The sequence below is a fragment of the Protopterus annectens genome, chromosome 4.part0 (genome assembly GCF_019279795.1).
Source record: "Protopterus annectens isolate FY-2018-M chromosome 4.part0, PAN1.0, whole genome shotgun sequence".
Classification (NCBI taxonomy): domain Eukaryota; kingdom Metazoa; phylum Chordata; order Ceratodontiformes; family Protopteridae; genus Protopterus; species Protopterus annectens.
In genome coordinates, this window is record NC_056733.1 from 873,295,201 (window position 1) to 873,316,537 (window position 21,337).

General features: G+C 43.7%; 1 protein-coding gene across 1 annotated transcript in view; it reads left to right on the plus strand.

Moving 5' to 3' along the window:
- Positions 1-438: 438 nt before the first annotated feature.
- SNRPD3 (small nuclear ribonucleoprotein D3 polypeptide) overlaps positions 439-21,337 on the plus strand; it is a 60,246-nt gene continuing 39,347 nt past the window's right edge. Inside the window, exon 1 of the mRNA XM_044068832.1 lies at positions 439-611. The gene's annotated coding sequence lies outside the window, so the exon portion shown is untranslated. The remainder of the gene's footprint in view (positions 612-21,337) is intronic.

Here is a 21,337-nt window from a genome sequence, read left to right on the forward strand (position 1 = left end):
AAATCTTCTGAAATAAAAGAAGTCTATACCTCTTAATTATTGGCTTTATTTATTAGGTGCAATTCACCACTTTTCCTCCAAAAGTCACAAGTTTTAAGGGGGACAGAGGTAAAATTTCAGTCAAAATCAGGGACAGTTGAGAGATAACGGAACAAGGGTTGAACTTGCCTAGGCCCTTTTAGTAACCTCCTGTGAACCTATGAAGAAATCTGAGCAACACCATAAATAATGGGAGAACTGATTCCCAAAGATAGTGATATGTTTAGTTGAAACACTAACAGGTTTTGTATTTTCTGAACGATGTGCAATCTGAAACTCAAATATCTTCTAGTCATTAACTTCAATCCTCAATGACAAACGTTCTTCAAATGCAAACCAAAACTAGTGAACTTCATATGCTACACGTCTTGGCCGGTCTACATCCGTGCTGAAGTGCTTCCGGTTTCCTTTTGCATTCTGGGAGCTGAGGAAACGATCTTAAATCGTTCTTTGGCGGGGGAGTTGGAATTTATATTGTTATATCTTTTTTAAGGAGGATTTCAAGAAGTGATAACTTTTTCATTTTTATACTCATTTGTTGTAGTTTCTTTGTTTGCGCAAGGGCCGTTTAGGTAAGTACATTTTGACTGTTGGTTTTCCTAATCGTATGTGTACGTTGGCCTAGATCACTAAACGGCAGTGGCGTGTTACTCCTTTGTGGAGAGTTTTGTACCGGCTTGAATGAAGTCCTGCGCAGATTGAAGAGCTTAGGCGGCAAACTGATGGGCTGTAGATTTACTTGCTATTGCGGTCTGGTTAATGGAGATTCAGTCATGGAAGCGATCATATTGAAAAAAGTGTGGTTGTCTTAACAATGGAAGCGGTTGTTTGAGTCATCACCGTTCACGGTTTAATTTTTTTTCCTGCTAACGTTATGGTGGAATACAGTTTTTTTTGAATAGCTGGTTATGTTTCATTTCAGGATTATCTGTCATCCTTTTTATTATAGGCGACTGAAATATTCCAATAATTCATTCATAATTTGATTGCTTCCTTTAAGCACACCGTTTGTTCTCTTAACGTGCTTCAACTGTCTCGCAACAAATTGCGTATCAAACAGTAGCCTCGCTTCAGGGGCACTTTTTTTTTGCATTTTGTCGTGTACTAATAGGTTTGAAAAAATACCATGCAATTTGCTATGCACGTGTGTACTGGTAATGGTTTGAAAACTTGTGTAAAAATTGTTTGGTATAGGTGTTTAATTAGGCTAACGACCACAAGGGCCCCTTTAAGCCTAGCCATGCATCATGAATCTGTGATGAGTTCTGATATCCTTGATTAGTGTAAGCATGGGCCTGGGAGACGAGCCCTACTTGTGTTCATTAGAGACATGGACGGGATATTCATCCCTGGTTTAGCACCTAATTGTCCAAGTTGCGCCTGAATTGGTTCAGGGAGGAACTCTGCTCCACATGGATGGGGAGCCTGTTCCGTAGCCGGGGTAGTCTCTGGGATACGTATCTAGGTTCAGGGAGGAACTCTGCTCCACATGGATGGGGGAGCTGTTCCGTAGCCGGGGTAGTCTCTGGGATACGTATCTATCTCTCCAGCAGCTCCAAGTCTTTGGAACAGGTAATTCTGGTGCTGTTTTGTGGATATGCAGAAGTTCCATTAGAGTGGGGGCTGACAGTGTGTTGTATGCCAGGCATAGATCTCGCTTCAAAAGCCTGTAGGAGACGGAATATAGGGATACGAGGAGGCAGTCTGCATAGGATATTTTATTTATAGCTTTTATTCTTTTAGTGAGGAACCTCTGGATGTTCCAGTTGGATATTCCTGATACAAGGGGGTATTGTACTCAATGATAGGTCTGGTGAATAGAACAGTTACTTCCTTTAACTTAGACGCTATGCATTTGTTTAAAAGTTCTGCAACACAATGGTTTTCTCACCACTGTAGACACTTGCTGGTCAAAGACTAGATTACTGTCTCCCTAAGTCCCTAACTACTGGGTCTAAGGGGTGTGTTAATATGAAAGTTACTAGGGGTGGATTACTTCCTGAAGGATACTATTATGCATTTCTTGGGATTTAGTTTTAGTCCATGGCTCTAACGCCAGTTTCAACCCCTCTTGGAGAACACTTGTCAGTGTGAGATTCAGTGATGGCCCCTAATTTGCAATAAACTTAAGTCAGCCAGAGACCACCGATATTAGCCTTGACTTCTAAGAAGTAAATGCAAAAAGGGACAGTCTAAGGACTGATCCCCGAGAGACTCCATTTGTGACTGCCATCTATCGAGGTGGACTCCCTGATTTTAACAACTTGGGTCCTGTCTTTGAGCTTGTCTCACCACCAGGTGAAGTTTGTCCCTAACCTCCTGAGTTTCAGTGCCTGAGTGGGGTATTATCAAATGCCTTGGTCAAGGAAGGCACTGTGAACGATTTTGTCTTCATCCATTGCTTTGGTGACCTTGAAGTCCCCCAGGTTAAGTAGGCATGATCTGCCCCTGACGAAACCAAACTTCTACTGATTGTATTTTATTTACTACAACTTGTTTGTGTTGTACTGTTGTGGAGTTCCCCCCTGGGTCTCCTAGTAAAAAGGACCTCGCTTTGTACTATTTCTAGGTGCCATAAAATAATTCTATTGTATTAATGTTTACTGTTGTCATGTTTTTGTTTGTTGTATAATATTACTGTGGAGCTTTTCTCTCTGGGTCTCTGCTGAAAACAGGCCTCTGGCCCAGTCGGACATACCCGGCCAACAAATGTAATTGATCATCAGCATGATAATTCTTTCCATGGCTTTACATACAAGTCCGTGAGACTTGTGGGTCTGTAGTTTCCAGGATCTGTAGATGGCCCACCTTTGTGCAGAGGGTTGACTTTTTGCCTTTCTCTATTCATGAGGCATAAAGCCAGTTTGCAGGCTACAGTTAAAATAGTAATTCCAGAGGCCCTGATGGGTCATGTTTCATGCTATTTAAAAGGCAACCTGGGATATTGTCTGGGCCCATTGTTGCAGTGTTGTTAAGAGAGCATTAAGGACCTGTGCCCTAATGATAGGGGGAGTTAGATTTGATATTTTCTGAGGGAAGGTTGAGGGTAAAGCTGGAGCTGAATTCATCTGGAAGGGGGGGGGGGGGTTGCTGTACCTTCTGGCTCAGTATAGGTGGCTCCAGTTCACAATGAGCTCTGCTCACAACTGTGTATTGCTTTTGTGGCTGCAGATATCGCAATTAGGGTGTTTTTCTATAGCGTTCACAAGACTCAGCCTTACAGCTGTGTATGCCTTTCCGGGTTCCCCTAATTTTGCACCTTCTTGCCCAGCAGGGCCATGCAAGTCAGTCCTTGTGTAAATGCGAAGATATCTACCCACTTCAATTTCTTGTGTTTATGCTGCTTTTAACATTAAGGAAAAGTGTATTGCAGGTGTTTAGGAAGACACTGGGTTACAAACTTGTTCTCTTGTGTACGTTGAAGGTTTACATCCCTGGTTCTAGTATTGGTGGAACCACTGCATTTGCCGAGGTATGAGAGTTACAGGACTGCCAGTCTGTAATCTTGCAGTAAGACAGACTAGCAGTCCTCTTATCTTGTGCCCTTCGGCGAGTTTAGTGGTACATGAGATCCAGGAGTGATAGTCTGCAATCATGTAGCAATTCAGATGGGGATCTCTTCTCAAACATCTCTAATATGCATAATAGAGTGAAATTGCTTCTAGCCTGTTTTGGTGGGTCAGGGACTCTAGCCTGACTAACTTGAGTACTTTTGGGGTCTTTATGCGTAACACAATACGCAAGTTCATGGTAGGTACTAGGCTGTTGGCCCTAGGGCCTATAAAAGCCTAGCCAAACGGTACCCTGGCTTTTGCCACCCAAGAAAATTATTTTCCTGTGCCCCTGTCAAGCAGAGCCACAGAAATGATCCCCGGGGTGAATTTCCTATCTCCCATCCAATTATCAAGATTTTTCTTGAGTGCTAATGAGCTTTGTTTGGTATAGGTAGTTTGTTCAGAGTATGGGAAGTCTCTGGGACAGAGGTCTATCCCTTCAGCATGTTCTGTTTATTGTGATGACAAGGTTTAGGTCCCTAGAGTATGTAGCTTGGAGGGATTGTGATTTCTTTAAGTGGAGCATGTCTATCACCTCTGGGTTTGACATAACATTGTTTGTTAGGCAGAGATCGCCTCTGAGTAGGTGATATGCGACAGAGTAACGCTGGAGTTTTTTGAGACTGTCTGCGTAGGGCATCTGTTTGATGCCGGTAATCCTCTTTGTGAGGTATTCTGTGGCCTTCCAGTTGTAGATGTCTTGTGAGGTACATACCAAAAGGGGCGTTTTACTCTATAACGGGTCTGAGTGAGTAGAGGGGAACAGCGACTTTTTTTTTTTTTTTCTGAATGAGTAACCTTTTGTGATGTGTGCCATGTAGAAGGTTTTCCTGATTACTGTGGCGATGTGATTATCAAAGGACAGACTACTGTCCACCTGTGTCCCAAAGTCTCAACACAGTATGTTAAGTAGACTACCACCTTTGGTAGTTCATGGGTACAGAGTTTTTACCAAAATGGATGACTGCACTTTTTGGCATTGAGCTTGAGGCCATGGCTTTGACACCAGGCATCTGTCTCAGTGAGGCCCTTTTGTAGGATGTCCAGATCGAGTTTTGATTATGGCTTCTAGTTTGCAGTCATCTGCAAACTTTGTTAGACAAAGACTTTTTGTGTTAGCCTGTCCTCCTTCAGAGAAGTAGATGGCAGACAGAGTACCTAGGACTGAACCCTGTGGTACTCCACTTGTCACTGGTGTGAAGTTGGATTTAGTCTGCTACTTTCACAGTGTGGAAGTTGGATTTAGTCTGCTACTTTCACGATGTGGGTTCTGTCAGTGAGCCACTTGGCAGCCCATCTTGTGACATGGGGATTTATACCTAGTTTAGTGAGATTATCTCCAATTCCGGAGTGGGGGGTGGTGTCAAAAGCTTTGGCAAGATAGGCTGTGTGAACCAACTTACCCTCATCTATGGCTTTGGTGACCACTTCAAAGAAGTCTTACCAGGTTTAGGAGACATGATCTGCCTTTTACAAACCCGAACTGGGTAGGGTCCAGAGTTTGGAGATTACCAATGTCATTGTTTATAAGTTCCATGGTGATAGTTCCATAGCCTTGCGGGCTGGATTTGTCAGGCTAATGGGGCGGTAGTTCCATGGTCTGTGGTGGCTCCCCCTTTGTGGAGTGGGATAACCATTTTCTGTGTGCCATTCAGTGGGCACAAAGCCAGAGGTGAGGCTGTGATTGAAAATGGTACTTGGGTGGGGTGCCAGTTTGTTCTGTAGTTCATGTAGAACGCAGCCTGGGATGTTGTCTGGTCCTATGGATGTTGTTCTTGGCTTTGGAGAGGTTTTTTTTTACCTGTGCAGCCATGATTACAGGAACTTTGCGTTCTTCTGGTATAGAGATGGGCCCTTTAGGGGATGAGCGACCTATCTGCCAGGATGTTGGCAATATTAGTTGGTTCTGTATATTTAGTGCCATTGTGCTGTAACTCTGTGCAGATCTGAGTGTTGCCATTGAGATTCTTGACATAGCTATAGAATGCTTTGTGGTTGTCTTTAGAATCGGTGGAGGATAACCTCTTGGTTCTGTTAGGGTTTGCACGATCCATGCACTCGTAAGTGCTTGTATAAAGTGCAGTTGTATAGGATTCAGCAGTCTTATCTGTCTTAAGCGTGAAGTTGGTTTTGGAGAAATTTCTTACGGTGGTTTTCCTAATTGGTGGTGGGATGTGGATGTCTAGGGTGATTTGCTTGTGGTCGGGTCTGACCAACGAGGAATTGACCTCTGGTGTGGAATACTGGTTGCCCATGTTGGTAAAGACCAGGTCTAGGATATTGCTGCCCCTGGTGGGGGTGTGGATAAGTTGATCCAAGGCGTTGGAATTTATGAAATACCGAAAACGTTGAGCACAAGTGATGGTACACAAGTAGCTTTCCGGTGGGGTAGTTGAAACTGCCCTTTTATTAGGGTGTTGGGGTGTACCCTAATATTTTCCAGTGCATAAAGAAATGAGTGGGAATCCTGGGGCATGGTGGGGGATCTGTAGCAAGCTACAATTTGGATTTTGGTCTTGCCCAGAGTTGTATTTGGATAATCTCTGATACTTTATGCTGAGCAACTAGCCTGGAGGTGTGGATATCCTTAATGAATATGGACATGCCTTTGCCTTTAGTGCTTTGGTCCAGGTTAGGTGGCCAAAAGGTGTGGTATGAATTATAGCCTGGTAATGCAGGGGTGCTCTCTGGAGCCTTGAACCAGGTCTCTTGTCACTGCACAGATGTCGATGTTCTCCATTTTAAGGAGTACCTCGAGTGAGTGCATTTTGAGGTTTAGACTTCTAGCATTAAGTAGCATTACCCTCCAATTTTGCTTGCTTGTACCTGTTACGGTGGTGAATCTTGCCTTAAAAAGGCACTATATGGGCGGCAAAAGCCTTGGCCAGTTATCTGGAATCCCAAGGGTGACAGGTGCAGGCCATCTCTGGCAAAGCATTGTGGTTTGTCGATCATGTCATCCCAGGCAGACTGATACTGGATCCCCTTAGAACGACACCAGAAGCTTGGCCAATTGTTGAAGTCAATCATTTTGTCCTTGTACTGTGTGTATCATTCTGGGTGATGGCAGGATGCTACTCAGGGCTAGGGTCATACATGATCTAAAAGCTCCATGTCTCTTCATGTAGTCCAGGGAGGTACGTTTCATGTCCTTCACACCAACATGGACAATGAGTCATATTTGTACGTGTTGTGGAGTGACCTGAGCACATGCATTGTGGCAGATCCTGTGAGTAGAACATCAGTGTCTTATTTAGTCACCTATGACTAGTGTTGAGTACGTTATGCCTTATGGGCTGTGGGTGAGTGGCACACTGAGTTTGTGGGCTATGTCATTTGGGTTGTGTTGGGGGGCGGGGTGGAGGTTGCTTGCATTTCTGCTTTGGAGGTCCCTGTTGCTTGGGTAAACTCTTGAGAGCCTCTGTGAATGTGTTTTTGTGTGTATTTGGTGGTGTAGGTTTTGGGTCTATATTAGAACCTTAAGTTTCAAAACTTCGAATGTTCTAATATTGACCCCTATTCAGCGAAAGCTGAAAATATCGAAGCACCAGAAAACCATTTCTTTTCCCTAGGGAAATAATTTGGTTGTTCGTTTCTGTTGCTTCGGTATTTTCAGCGCTGTGGTGGAAAGGTACAGGTCGGGTTCAGGTAAGTGTGCGATGAGTGCGGGTTAGTTACGGTTTTGGTGTGGGTTAGGTATGTGTGCGATTGTGTGGACGTGAGGGTTTGGGCAGGTTAGGTGAGTTAAGGATAGGGTGTGGGTCCGGTGTGTGTGATTGTGTGGACGTGAGGGTTATGGTGGGGTAGGTGAGTTAGGGTTGGGGTGTGGGTGAAGTGAGTGTGCGATAGTGACTAACCTTAGGGCTTGGGTTAAGGCAAGTAGATAATGGTGTGTGTATAGTTTAGTGTAGGGTTAGGTGTAAGATTTTTAGGTGTATGTGTGTGGATTGCTGTTTGGTGTGCTTGTGTTGTGTGTTTACAGCAAATTTTTTCCCTAGGAAAAAAATCGCTGTTCTGTATGTTCGATTCAGCTTTCGCTGAATAGGGGTCGATATTAGAACATTTAGATGTTTTGAAACTTCGATGTTCTAATATAGACACGTAGGTTTTGAGGGACTGATGCGGGTGGTGTGGTGCAAAGTGTTTACCTTCTCCTCTTGACTGTCTAGTCCAGTCTTTGGCGAAGAGAGCTTTGCTTCTTGTTTGGTCATACAAGTGCATTCACAGGTTTTAGTGTTGGGTGGTAGGAGGAGAGGGTTGTCTGTGTACAAGAGGCAATTGCTGCATTGCCCCAAGATGCCCGGATTCATCAGGTAAACGGGAGGACACTGGACTAGACTTGCAGGAAGCAAGCTTAGAATTTTTTTTGTGAAGTGGAAAGGCGGAGTAGAAACTAACTGGGTTGGCCTTCTCAAATGTTCTCCCTGGATTAGATAGAATGAGGTAATGACACTAGACTGAGAATCGGAACAAACAAACCCAACCAGATGCTTAACAATTGTAGAAAATTTCTAGTTAACTCACACGTAGTGAAACTAGCAAGCAAAGTATATGCACTGTATTTGTCTGATCGTTGTAAAGTATAATAGCTTATGTTGTCCAAAACAAATATCAGACTTGCGGCCTTGAATTAAATGCCATAAAATGCGCTTTATTATCTAGGAGGTAGTTTTAACCTGTGGTGCTACCAGATTGATGGTGTGCCCTTAAAAGATGACCCACTTTGAGTTTTGGGAACTTGTTTGGACAGTAACATAACTATCCACCAGAATGTGCCCCGTGTTGTAAGAAAGCTCTTCTATATTGCAAAGCTTTATTAACTGATAGATTGACTCTGGTCTAGAAATGTCACTGCACCCCACCTCTTACTCTGTTCTCATTAGGCCACTCTAGTTTGGAGATTCTCTTGTTGCCTGTCTTGATCATTAAACAGTTGTAGCATCTACGGAGAACCTTACTGAATGGATACAAGTGCTAAACTTGGACTGACTGAAATTTCCAGTATTATAATCTGTATTTTACAGATTAAAATGGGTATAATAGGATTATTTTGTAAGATGGTAGGCCCACTGGACTTGACTGTCCCTTTTCAGTGGCGTCCTGGGAGCAATAAGTGACTTGCTCAGTCACACAGGCAAACTAGTGCTGAGGGACTCCCTTTGTCATAGCTCGCAACATTATCCTCTGTGCCAAGTGCCAGCCGTAAGGGATGAGGATACCACTGCTATAGAACAGATTTCCCATATGCATAAACCAGAGCTCATCCGTGTCCATATTCAAGCTCAACTTGGATCTGTGGCTGGGTGGGAGTGTTTCCCCTAGGGTTGCACCCTGTACCTCTAGTGGACAGCTCCGAAATTCCTTATCCTGTGAATGGGTCCCATCAAATTATGGTATGATCCTGGTTCTCACTAGGGGTACATATAGCTGTTGGCCATGGGATATGTAAGGCACATCTAGTCCCAAAAGGGATTTGTGCACCAAAATGGAAATTGGCTTTTTTATTTTACTGGGGTGGGTAGGTTTCTAGCTGTAGGTGGAGGTTGGTGCATTGTAGCCCTTAATTCAGTGGGGTTTGTAGTAGGGGCGTCTTTAATGAAGAAAGCAACGTGTGGTCAGACTTTACTGGGAAAAGGGGGTACTGGAGAAGTAATGTGTGATGTGGCCATATCTAAGAATATCAGGATAGAAGGTCAAGAATTGTGGCCTCTAGTAGGTTTACTATTTGTTTAAGTCTGGGAAGTTTGGGGTCTTTTCATTACTTGTAGGTATCTAGGTTATTGAAGAGTTGGTCACCCATGGTAATCGTTCATTTGTGAAAAATGTTCTGTAAGAAACTGATTGTCTAGACTAAACCTTGCACGTTGATTTCAGTTGTCTTCAGTGATCTGCTTGAATGCAGTGTTTAATTATGGAGACTCCACCATAGTTGCCATTAGGTCTGAAACCTTAAAGATCATGTGCAGCCAAAAGGGCTTACATGGCAGAGTTAATGTTACCCTTTTACTTCTGTTGGTGACCAGTTATACTTTAATAAAGCCAATGAATACATGTGAAGGACTTCATAAATTGATATTTAGGAGTGGTTGGCATGCCATTTTCAACTTGCATAATCACTCAAGGCATTGATAAGAGGTAGGTGCAATTTACCTCCATTCCTATAGTGCGTAGTACTTCTGCTGGTGCTTTGATACTTACAGATGTTTAGCAGACCTCTACAAGTGTCTGTTTAATGTTCAATGAATGCAACTATATTCATTAAATGTTGGCTTTTTGTGCTGTGCAGAATTGAAGCATAACTGCTTCCTTGGTATTAGCAAGCAAGGTCTGAATAAACTGCGCATTTGCTTGTAAGTACATAGTAAAATTTTCTTAACTTTCTCTTTCGATTGCAGCTGGCGCAGTGTAGACATGAGAACTTCTGCGTTGTTCTCCATCCAAAACTGGGTGTCGGTACTTTAAGCAAGAGTGTGTCATGGCAGGAAGCTGTGGGCATCACTGGCTGTGGTGGCTGGAATGCAATTACTGACTTTCAGTTCTGAAATGTGAATGTGGTCTTTGCAAAACCCACATACTAAGTCTCGAACTATACAGCTGAGGAATTTTTCAAATTACTGGAGTGCCTACTATCGGGCATTTAGATTTCTGGCTAAGAGAAGCACCGTTTAACATTTTCAGTCATGAAATCAGATCACGTTAAGTCAGAATGAAAGTCAGGCAGGCTTGTAAAGCATCTACCACTGATCCTTTGGCCCAGAATTATCCCCAGAGGCAGATGCATTTTGTTGAATGTCTTTGGGATGGGTTCAATGGTGTTACGCCTTCCACACCTGTTGAGACATCAACTGAATGAGCTTGTCAGTGGACAGAGTCGTGCAAGAGGTAGGCAGGTGAGTACCGAAAGCCTGCAGTTAAACAGATTCTTTTGAGAGAGGGTTTTTGGACTTGAATCACCCTTCAGTCTCAATTTCTAGGGTATCTCCAAAGGACAGTCATCGGGGGGCGGGGTGACCCAGGGGACCCTTCCCCCTTCATCAAAATCAGGGTCTTTTGTGACCACATTCCTCTGGTGAATGTTTCCTCTTGCACGTTCTGCCCCAGTGGAGCACGTTCTGCCCCAGTGGAGCACGTTCTGCCCCAGTGGAGCACGTTCTGCCCCAGTGGAGCACGTTCTGCCCCAGTGGAGCACGTTCTGCCCCAGTGGGGCACGTTCTGCCCCAGTGGGGCACGTTCTGCCCCAGTGGGGCACGTTCTGCCCCAGTGGGGCACGTTCTGCCCCAGTGGGGCACGTTCTGCCCCAGTGGAGCACGTTCTGCCCCAGTGGAGCACGTTCTGCCCCAGTGGAGCACGTTCTGCCCCAGTGGAGCACGTTCTGCCCCAGTGGAGCACGTTCTGCCCCAGTGGAGCACGCTCTGCCCCAGTGGAGCACGTTCTGCCCCAGTGGAGCACGCTCTGCCCCAGTGGAGCACGCTCTGCCCCAGTGGAGCACGCTCTGCCCCAGTGGAGCACGCTCTGCCCCAGTGGAGCACGTTCTGCCCCAGTGGAGCACGCTTCTGCCCCAGTGGAGCACGTTCTGCCCCAGTGGAGCACGTTCTGCCCCAGTGGAGCACGTTCTGCCCCAGTGGAGCACGTTCTGCCCCAGTGGAGCACGTTCTGCCCCAGTGGAGCACAGTTGAATAAGTCACTAACTAGCAGCTAAGGACTTTTCAAATACTGGAGTGCCTCAAGATCAGGTATTTAGATTTCTGGCTTGGAGGTGCACCACCTTTAACATATCAATCATGGAATCTGATCGCGTTAAGTCAGAATGCAAATCTGGAGGGCTCTTGTAAAGCACTGGGGGCAGCAGAGGCTTTAGCCAGTTTGTGGAAACCTTGGCAGAAGACCCTCTGGTCAGCCTTGGCCAATCCAGATTCCATTTTAACAGTTGGCTTGCCATAGAATGATAGTCTAGTATTGCATCCAGTTGTCTTTGTATCTAGGAGTCATTGAAGTGAAGGAAGGATTTCACTTGGGGGGGGGGGGGGTCTGAATCTGCATTTCACTTGGGGGGGGGGGGGGGTATGTCTGAATCTGCATTTTAATGCACACGGAAAGTTCTGAAATGTCTCAAGTCGTTAACTGCCCTTTGCACCATTGCTATGTTTCTATCATTAGGACCTTTGTAAAGTCTAATCTTGTTTAAAAGATGGCTCAAAGGAGTCCTTCCATCCTTGGAGCGACAGTCTTGTATAAAAATGTGTTGCTGTTTGCACACGAGTTGGGTGAATGGCTGACCCTTTTTTTGCTAAAGAGACTGGGGATAAGTTTTTGTTTCATTTTTTGGTGTGATTTAATGAATAATGTGAAGTTCATTGTATTTTTACAGACAGACATTCATCTAATTACAGATGCTCTCCAAGTTAGTGTGTGTTTACTTGCATTGAGTTTTAATACGTGCTCCTTTATGTCTTGTCTATTTTTTAATCACTATTTAATACTGTGTTTTTATATCTTGTGTATTACTGTTGGGAGGTTCTCCCTGGGCCTCCGCTGAAAACAGGCAATCGTGCCCAGTTGGACATTTCCTGGTAAACAAAACTTGAAATATATCCATGAATGAATGTGGTGATCCAGAAAAATTGGAACGATTATAACTCCTTTTTAAATTTTAACAGAATAGCAATTTTAGGTACTGTGTGTAGTTGAGGTTACATTAATTGCTTTATCTTGTTTGGCTGGCTAAAAAACTAACCATTTCATGTTAGTCCAATTAATGTACTTCTGTCAGCCCACCTTGGTTTAATAGTAATTGAAAAACTTTAGGCCGGTGTTTTGAAGTGGTCTGTTTTTGAGGTGGTTTGGCTTGTCTCCATCCATGGTGTACAAGTCTTAAAAGTAAGAATTCTGTAAAAGGTGACTTTTGTAGCCATTTTCTTGTAATGATTTTACTGCTGTTACGAAAGTAATCATGGGGGTGTAAATGTGGTGGTGGTGGTGGTAGTAGTAGTATTGTACCATTTTCAGTTTCCCGTGCTTGCACTTGTTTCCCACCTTTCCTGTAACTAGCCTAGTCCAGATACAGATTTGCTGTAACCAGGACTGTTTGTAAGCTGAGCGGTACCAAAACGTCTGCTGTTCAATTTTTCCCTTAGATCTGCTAGTTCTCTCCTCTCATGCATTTTTACTAGCTTTAGTGTAGCACTTTACCAGACTTGTAGCACAAGTGCTACCAGCACTAAACGTTCTACAAGAAAACGGCTACAGTACTTAATGCCCACTCCTCCATGTTTCAGTTCCTGTGCTTTCTCCTATTAACCTGATTAACTTGGGCATTCTGAGACAGTGTAGCAACTGCCTCATGTATACTGACAACCCTCTCTCTTGCCTCCCAACACTCTCAAGACTTGCGAGCGATGCACTTGTATTATCTAAATTGGAAGCCACGCACTCTCCAGCCAAGACTGGGATAGCTGGTCAAGAGGAGGTAAACACTTGCACCACTTGGAACACAGTCCTGCAGAACACGCACACCAGCACTGCCTTCACATAAAATGCAAACCACACACCCACCTTTGTGGAGGCACTCTGTAAAAACTCCAACCAAATAGCAGACCTCCAAGGCAGAAATGCGCACTACCGCCACAGCACTAATCACGAGAGAGAACTCTCCTAAAGTGTGCCACTCAAAGCCCCTAAGGCAAAACAGCATGCCCAACACACTAGTCATAGGTGACTTGATAGTGAGGCACACTGTCCCACTCACTAGGTTGAATAAGGCAAAAGCAGGTCAGCTGCCAGGATCCACCACATAACCCATGCACAAGTCCCTCAACACATACAATATGACTCATTGTAAATGTGGGTGTGGATTACCGGAGATGTACTTCCTGGACTACATGAAGAGACATGGAGGAGCTCTCAGGTTATGTAGACCAGGCAGGCATGACCCTAGCCCTGAGCAGCCTCCTACAATCACCCAGAATACCACAGTACAAGCAGAAAATGATTGATTTCAACAATGGTTTGTTGCTGGTGTCATTTTAAGGGGATCCAGTATGTCTGAGATGATATGATTGGGCCTCTATGCTTTGTCAGAGATGGCTTGTGTCTGTCGCTCCTGGGCTTCCAGATACTGGCCAAGGCTCTTGCCACCCCTACAGTGCCTTTGGTAATCTAACGGTGTAGTACCTCGAGGGTGGTTCTGCTCAGGTTAGGGAGTGTCCACATTGACAGGGCATCACACATCTGAGTGACAATTTTAGAAACGCCTTGCATTCATTGCACATCGGGGTGACAGTTTTTAGAAAAACGCACCATTCGAAAATTCATCAGTCGCACCATTCAAAAATTCATCAGTGAACATGTAAAAACAATGAATAAGATGGGCTGTTGAACCGGTTTCAAGTCATCCTGTGTGGAATCTGGCCACTATAAATGTTTCTAACCCCATAAGAGCCACTATTGCCTCTTCTACCATTACAACCGTTGCTCTGGTGCTCCAGGCTTTAATTTGCACTGGACCCTGTGAAAGTCCTCATTATCTAGTCTTAACAGCCCAGGTAATAAGCTAGGACACCAGAATCGCTTCCGAACAGAAAAGATACATGTGTAGTTAAGAAAATGATGGAAATATTTACTTCAGGGGAAGAGGTGAAATTCGGCTCCTTTTACTTATTTAATGGCTCAAATATGTGCATTTGGCTACACTGTGGCACTTCAAAACCCAGATTAGCAAGGATAACGCATAAATCTATTTCTGGTTATATGGATATGATTTGTGTTTTAGTAAAGTGGAGAAAGCAATTACCGAGGGCCTTGCTGTCTATATATAGAACACAACGTCTGCATGGTGCAGTTAAAATAAAGGGAGAAAATGAGCAAACCTTTGCTTCTTTGATTCAGTTTTACACTCTTAATACGTTGTATGGCACAACCGAATAGAAGTTCCACCTGCAAATGCAACATTATATATTCAAATCTAATTTCATTAGCAGTTTTACTGTTTGCAGTGTTGTAACCGGTTGTACATGTACAGCTCGAATTGACTATAATTGCCACTTTTATGCACCGATCATATTCCATATAAAAATTACATGGAATAATAGAATTCTTTTGAAAATGGTAACCATTTATTGCAGAACTACTTGCCACAAAATAACTACTGATTTAACACATTAACAAAACGTAAGGTACTAATATAATTCTTTAGAAAATAGTAACAACCATTGTCCTTTTTTAAATAGTTTCATCGGATGATTGTAACTGACAGCTACATGAAAGCTAATTAATATGATGTAGCTTCGTAAGGTGTGGGTGTGTTAGGGGCGAGGTTTGCTACTGCACATCCTGTGAGGTACTACACTGGTAGATTACCGTGCCTTTTTTAGGCTGTGTTAAATTACCACCGTAACTACAGACAAATGCAGTCTGAGGGTCATGGTTCTCAATGCTAGAAGTCTAAATCTCAAATGCACTTGCTTGAAGCAATTCCTTAAAATGGAGAACTTCGACATTTGTGCTGTAACAGAGACCTGGTTCAAGGCAGCAGAAAGCACCCTTGCACTATCAGGCTAAACTCTTTCCACAACTTGCGGCCCAAGAACTTGGACTGAAGGCTCCAAAGGTGGTGTTTCCATATTCATGAAGAATGCACACACCTAGCCCAACGTAATGCATTCGAGATATTTCAGGTGCAGCCAACACTGGGTAAGACATCGTTTTAGGTTGTAGCCTGCTATAGGTCCCCAACCATGCCTTGAGACTAACTCGACATTCCAAAGGACCTTTGAGAATATTAATCCTCCATTAACTGGGAAAACTATTCTTGTACCAATACACTTGCCCTATATTTCCTGGAATTCATTAATTCCAATGCCCTGGACCAGCTCGTTCTTACTCTCCGAGGTAGAAACATACTTTACCTGGTCATTACTAACGGGCGACCGTTGCTCTACACCAATAGCTAACCTTGGGCTCATAAAAACAGAGGTGGCTAACTTCATGGCACCCATTCAAAATAGTTGCATGACTGTCAAATCGTACACCAGTGCACAGTATGAACACGTACACAAATGCATGGATCTCGCCACACCCAATAGAACCAAGACGCTCCTCCAAAAAAAGGAAGCTAATCTGATGGTGGTCTGCCATAAACTCTACAACAGGAGGAGGAAACTGATGCAAGACTGGAAAAACTGCTTTCATCAGCCTCAGTTTGAGATACCTCATCTAATCCTCTAAAGCTAGCTATGAAAACAGAACTGCAGCAGATGGCCAAGACGACCACAAGGCCTTCTATAGTTATGTAAAGAATCTCCATGGCAATACTCAGATTTGCTCTGAGCTGCACAGTGATACTTCTATACAGAGCCAGCAGATATTGCCAATATACTGGCAAACAGATTCAGTGCCAACTCTACCCCTCTCTTCCCAACTACTACCAGTAGATTGCCAGGCACCCAATATTACTACTTCACAGGTTAATTAAAACGGCACTGTCCAAGGCCAATAATACAGCTTCTATGGGACCTGACAGTATCCCTGGCTGTGTTCTACACAAACTAGAGTGAACTCGCCTCACCTGTGTGCCCTATTCAATCACAGCCTCACCTCGGGCTTTGTCCCTACTGAATGGTGCACTGCTACAGTCCTCCCTCTCCACAAAGGAGTGACTATAAACCCTGAGAACTATCGCCCCATTAGCGTGACTAGTCTGATATGCAAAGTTGTGGACCTAGGGAATCTCCACTCTGGATCCCACACAGTTTGGTTTTGTGAAGGGCAGATCATGCCTGCTCAACTTGATTGACGACCGAGTCAAGTCACCAGAGCTGTTGGGTGAAGGCAAGGTGGTTAATACAGCATACTGTGACCTGGCCAAGGCCTTTACCATTCCCCACTCTGGAATCCTAGAAAAAACTCACTAAGCTGGGCATTGACCCCTGTATCACTAGGTGGGTTGCAAATTGGCTCACAGAACCCAGTGTGAAACTAGCTGACTCAGACTGCCGACCAGTCACAAGTGGAGTCCCACAAGGTTCAGTCCTGAGTCCTCTCCTGTTTGGTATCTACTTCTCTGAAGTCCAGGCCAATATGAAGGGACTCTGGCTGACAAATGCCAGACTATTGCAAGTTGGGAGCTATTAGTCTCTCGGAAAGGCCTCGCTGAGACTGACTGCTGTCAAAACTATGACTTTAAGCTCAATGCCAAAAAATGTAAGTCATCCCCTTTGGGGAAAACCCCGGTTCCCATGAATTACCACATCGATGGTAGTCCACTGAACGCAGAAGGCATTGGGAACACAGGTTGACGGCAACCTCTGTCGACCACCACATTGCCACTGTGGTAAAAGTCCTACATGGCACATCTCATTACCAAGGGCTTTGCATCCTGGAAGAAAGGGGTCATTGTCTCCCTCTACACTTCCCTCATTAAGCCAGAGTACCATGCCCAATTTGGCATGTACCTCACTAGAGGCCTGCAACAACTGGAGAAGCTGCAAAAGTACCTCACAAAGAGGATCCTAGGCCTCAAACACTTGTCCTATATGGACGGGCTCAAAACTAATCTCTCATGTCACCTCCTTGGAGGCCATCTCTGCATAATTTGCAAAGCCATGTCTGACCCAGCTCTGTTAGAAATGCTACATCTAAAATCTCAATCTTTCCACACCACACGCTCCGAGACCTCAACCTCATTACCGCAGTCAACAGAGAAGCTGGAGGGATGGGCTCATAACCCAGAGACAGCCCGTACTATGGAATAGACTTCCCATACATGTCAGAGCACCTCACTGGCTGTCAAGTGAAATCTTGAGTGGATGGGAAATAGAAAATTTACCCCCGGGGATCACTCTGGTTCTGCTCTACAGAGGCACTGGGAACCAAGGTCAGGTGCACAATGCCAGGGTAATCCTGTGGGCTAGGCTTGTAAAGGCTCCAGGACCACTTGCCTAGTACACACTTATAAAACTATGAAGACTGCTTCAAAGTAGCTTGCCCAAAGAGCTCCTGTAGTAATGAGTCAAATGGACTGATTCTAGTCTGCCATAACAAAGCTTTATCTTAGGAACAGTTTACTTTATTCTTGTCCTGTCAGCAGTGTAGAACTGTTTTAAGAGGGAAGCTTCCAGAATTGAATATTTACACTTCTTGCTGATTTGAAAGTTCAAATCTGTGAGTGTAATGCAGCACTTCTTTGAATAAAGAGTCTAACAAAAGGCAGGCTTGCAGTAGTGATGAAAACTAGCAATCAGGCTTTCCATCTTGTCCAGTGTCTAGATTAGCAGGGGTCATGCATCATGGCAGAATGCACAATTTTATTTGCTGTTTTAACCGAGAAAGTCCATTAGGCCAGAATGAGCCCATTTTCAGTGGAGACCCGGGGAGAAAAGCTCCATATACCGTTATTAGAAAGCTAATAAAGTTAACAAGTACAATACAAATTTCAGACTACTAAAAGGCAGTAAAATAGAAGCCAGAATAATAATTGGGCAAGGTGTTGTAACATGGCATTGAATGAAATGTGCTTCAGTGTTTTTAAAGTTTGCACCCTCTGGAATATGACTTCTGATAAGATTGGGGGAGGGATTATAGTGTACTAAGCAGGTAGGAAGGTGGCAACTCAAGCTTCAGCTTTTTTGTGGGAAGGACTACTATTGAATATATCTAATTTAAACAGCTTTAAAAAATCTCCTAATCTTGACCTTGCAAATTCTGGGAAAAGTACTTGCTAAAATAACCAATTTAACAGCAAACCAAAAAAGCCCAAAAAATGGGTGGTAGGGTTTGGGTTGGCTTAATACGAGATGGCTGGTATAACTGTTGGTGATGGATCCCAGCCCTCGCATACCATAATAGGGCACAGACTGAAGAGAAGGCAGTCCACGTCTTTCTGGTGCTTTTTTTTGTACTGTAGATTTTGAGTAAAGGTAACTGCCAGAGTTACTTGCATTAACTAACAAATCTTTATCATGCTAGCTGTGACCACATCCCATCCCAGCTGTTAATTACCCAAACCACGTCTATTTGTTTGGGCTACGAATATCCCTTTTACAGCTGTAAATAGTCCCAATTTTGTCCTAGTTGTGATAACTACATTTTATTTCAGAAGGTAGAAGGGCCTGTTTTAAGCTTGTGAAACTGTTACTGTGAGCTAGGCTCCACTCATTTTGCAGTTGGTTGTCCCACTTTAATAATGCAGCTGTTAAGTACCTTCAGTACACTTCCTCACCCACAGTGCTTGTAGGCTTATTGTCCTTGACATTTGAAGAAAGTATTTTCTCTAGGTCATTGTTGGTGTGTGTTTTGTTACTAAATGTATTTGATATTTGTTTAAGCTTTCACATTTGTGTAGGATGTAGTGGATCAAATCTATTCCTGCAGGGAAAGGGGTCTCCCAACAGAAATAAGAGCTGTCACAGCAGGAAGTCTGGGTGGTCTTGATCTCTGGCTAAGTCAAGCTTGTACCTTACTGAGGGTCAAACTCTGATCAGCTTTGACAAAGGACCAACTTGCTGGTTCCTCAATTGCCTTACTAACCACACTTGAGACCACTTTGGGCTTTACATTTGTGGATAATTAAGTTACTGGGTTTCCTGCTCTTTTGTTTGCCTTATGATCTCTCCAGTTACTGTTGAAATATTAGAGGATTATCTTGGTCCTGGAAGCTTGGGACCTTTTCTTGCTATAATGCAAAGGAAACTGTAGATCGCATTTAAAGTTTGGGGTTGGTTTCTTGCAAGCATTTATTCACATACTTGGTAGACTTGTGACCTTGCTTGGATGTTGAGAAGGTTAAAAATCTTGCCATTGGGGCTTTATGAATCCATTAATTGGGAATGTGTATAATTATGTTCAGGTGGCACTCTCTTTATTTTAGTCTTCTATGCATTTGCCATGAAATTTGCTTTGTGAAAAGTGATTCATAACATCTGCAGCTTTATGGTCAGTGATGTAATACTGCCACAGAGGGAAGGAATGAAATTGGCCGGGTTATACTTGTCTGGCGTATAACTTATTTTTGAAAGGGGGAGAATTTGTGGGATTTAGATATAGGCAGTGAGATTGTAGAAATGGGCTTGGCTTTGTAATAGTATAGTACCTTGCAGGACGTGCAGTAAGTCGCACCTAAACCCTGCCCACCGTCCAGCAGTGAGCTATGTCTTAGTAAATTAGGCAATATTCATATTGATGGCAGCATGAATATTCATAGTCTATTTGTAGTTCTTCGTGGGGGGCATCACACACAGACGCACACTATACCAGCTATGATGCATCTGCATGTTTTCCATATGGTGTGCCCCCTTTCACCTGTCAATGCTGCATCTGCATGGCTGTCAATCATGTATGTTTTTCATAGGATGACTCCCCTTTCACTTGTCTGACTTAAGGCCACTCCCATATCTGCACATACTGGCCTGTGAGGTACTACAAAGCTGTGGACTTTTGGTGGCCATCTTTTCTTGGGAGTCCACCTGTTTAAATGGTTAGGTCACTGTACATTTGTGCCTCATGAACATTGGGTGCCTGTCTGCTGAGAAGCTCCACAGATGAGAAGCACCTTCATTCTCCCAATTTCTTCTTTGTAATTGCTACATCTAATAGTTTAGACTTTCGTCCGAAGTTTGTTTTAAAATTCCTGCAAATGCCAGAAACTAGTCTGGGTGCAGGTTGGCATACTAATTAGATTAGTACATCTGTCAGAATGCACTGACATGAATGCATGTGTTTAATTGAAAAACAAGCCAACTGTTTTAAACAGGCCTTTGCGAAAATGTTGGCGCTCTTTTATTTTGGGGAGGTGAGGACACTGGAGTTTTGACTACTGAAGGAGGGCTCCATTGCTTTCTATATGGGCAACAGTGATAACATCCCCCTGGAGAGAATGCAGCGGCATGTTTGACCTTCAGTTTTTGGTATTTGCAGAAATTAAGACTTCATTTTTTGTGAATGCCTCATAAAAAGAAAATGCAGTAAGTTGGTTGCCACTGCAATGTTGTGATGGGGGGAAACGTTTCAAAACAGGTGATGCAGTAAGGTTCTGATTTGCTCCTTTGAACCTAAAGTTAATGCAGCAGGACATTTCGAGTGTTTGATATGTTGTCTAATGGGTTCCATCAGAGTGTAATGCATCTTTATAGTGTCGGGAAAAGTGCTTATTTATGAAATTTGTCACTTTTTGGGGGGTGTATTGATGCTCAGCTTTGCATTGCTGAGTAGCCCATCAAAATGTGGGGGTGGTCTGGGTACTTGCCAGTGCATGCAGCTGCATTCATGTTATGTGGTGGTTCAACTTTGACCTATGTTCTACAGATGTTGCACACACCTGCTTGCTTACTGGGGCAACTTTGACCTATGTTCTACAGATGTTGCACACACCTACTTTCCTTGGGCTTTTCGGGTGTGTGGTAGTGTGTGCCTGTTTACTGAGAGGAAGTGATGTGCATGGAACATGTTCTGTTATTATTTGATTTGAAATTTGATTTCTTTCCACCCAAGGTACCTTTAGGGAGAACTTTACAGAATGTGCAGCAATATACACCACTATACTGTACCAGCATGCAGACAGCTGAATAGACACTGCTGTACCCTGTATGAGCAAGTATAAGGCTAACCCTAGAAACAAACCCACATGGTGGAACCTTCGTATCAACGGGCTTTATAATGAGGAAGCGTCTACTTTTCTGAATTATTAAAACCAATATCTGAGAACTCTGGCTGGCTGTTTGAAAATGACTGCAAGCTAAGAGCAGTCATTGAAT